Raw genomic sequence first — 1613 nt, forward strand, 5'->3', positions numbered from 1 at the left:
AATGGATCCGCAAGTCTCACGTCTCGTCAGCCCCGTAACAGAATGGACATTTTCATGAGTCTAGTCAAGTCACAGCTGATAGTTATGAGTCTAGTCAAGTCACAGTTGATCATCATGAGTCTAGTCAATTCACGGCTGATAGTTATGAGTCTAGTCAAGTCACAGTTGATCGCCATGAGTTAAGTCAAGTTACAATTCATAATCATGAGTCAAGTCTAGTCACAGTTGATCGTCATGAGTCAAATCGAGTTACAGTTTATTTTCATGAGTCTGGTCCAGTCACAGCTGATATTCATAAGTCTAGTCAAATCACTGCTGATCTTCATGAGTCAAGTCAAGTCACAGTTGATCTTCCTGAGTCGAGTCTAGTCACAGTTGATCGTCCTGAGTCAAATCGATTCACAGTTTATTCTCATGAGTCTGGTCAAGTCACAGCTGACATTCATGAGTCTAGTCAAGTCACAACTGATCGTAATGAGTCAAGTCAAGTTACAGTTCATCTTCAGGAGTCAAGTCGCAGCTGATCTGCCAGAGCCTCATCACGTCTCAGCTGTTCGTCCAGGGTCACGTCCCATCACAGCTGACCTTCTAGAGTCTCCCCACGTCTCAGCTATTCATCCAGATTCACGTCGCATCACAGCTGTTCATCCAGAGCCTCGTCACGTCTCAGGTGTTCGTCCAGAGTCACGTCACGTCACAGCTGACCTTCTAGAGTCTCGACACGTCTCCGCTATTCATCCAGAGTCACGTCACGTCTCCGTTAGTCATCCAGATTCATGTCGCATCTCAGCTGTTCGTCCAGAGTCACGTCCCGTCACAGCTGACCTTCTAGTGTCTCGCCATGTCTCAGCTATTCATCCAGATTCAGGTCGCATCACAGCTGTTCATCCAGAGCCTCGTCACGTCTCAGCTGTTCATCCAGAGCCTTGTCACGTTTCAGCTGTTCGTCCAGATTCACGTCGCATCACAGCTGATCATCCAGAGTCATGTCACGTCCTGTCTGTTGCTCCCAGATTGTTGGGGTCGGTCCGTCGGTATCCCAGTCTGGTGTCCAGTGTGAAGGATGCACCGCTGGTGTCTGCACGCGCAGCTGGTATCCCCAAACCCACTCACTTTAGCCCTCCTGTTCCTGAACTCATCCCCCTGTCTGCAGCACTTCCCATATGGGGGGTTGCTTTATGGTGTATCTGGGCCGCGTACTCCACCGCCGATTTGCTAGAGGCAGCGGCACCGGCTACAACATCTCCAGAGGTGGCGGCTTACGCTGCAGAACCTCCCGAGGTAGCGGTGTCCACTGAAGTCTCTTCAGAGGTGGCGGCGCAGGCTGCAGAACCTCCCGAGATGGCGACACTTGTCTCAGTTCCTTGCGTGGTGGTGGTGGCGCCCAGCAACGAACTTCCTGCCTGTTCTGTTCCGGCCAAGGAGGCCGTCTATGAACTTCCTGCCTGTCCTGCTCCGGCCAAGGAGGCCGTCTCTGAACTTCCTGCCTGTCCCGTTCCGGCCAAGGAGGCCGTCTCTGAACTTCCTGCCAGTCCTGTTCCGGCCAAGGAGGCCGTCTCTGAACTTCCTGCCTGTCCTGTTCCGGCCAAGGAGGCCGCCTATGAACTCTCTGC

At 52.4% G+C, this 1613-nt stretch overlaps 1 long non-coding RNA gene across 1 annotated transcript; it reads right to left on the reverse strand.

Annotated features, from left to right (window-relative positions):
• Positions 1-542: 542 nt before the first annotated feature.
• On the reverse strand, positions 543-914 carry LOC107575907 (uncharacterized). The gene is made up of 3 exons (XR_001607957.1): positions 879-914; positions 826-828; positions 543-605 (listed from the first exon to the last, which is right to left on the reverse strand). It is a non-coding gene; the product is annotated as an uncharacterized lncRNA (long non-coding RNA).
• Positions 915-1613: the final 699 nt, after the last annotated feature.

This window comes from Sinocyclocheilus grahami, unplaced genomic scaffold (assembly GCF_001515645.1).
Source record: "Sinocyclocheilus grahami isolate Dianchi unplaced genomic scaffold, SAMN03320097.WGS_v1.1 scaffold2998.1, whole genome shotgun sequence".
Classification (NCBI taxonomy): domain Eukaryota; kingdom Metazoa; phylum Chordata; class Actinopteri; order Cypriniformes; family Cyprinidae; genus Sinocyclocheilus; species Sinocyclocheilus grahami.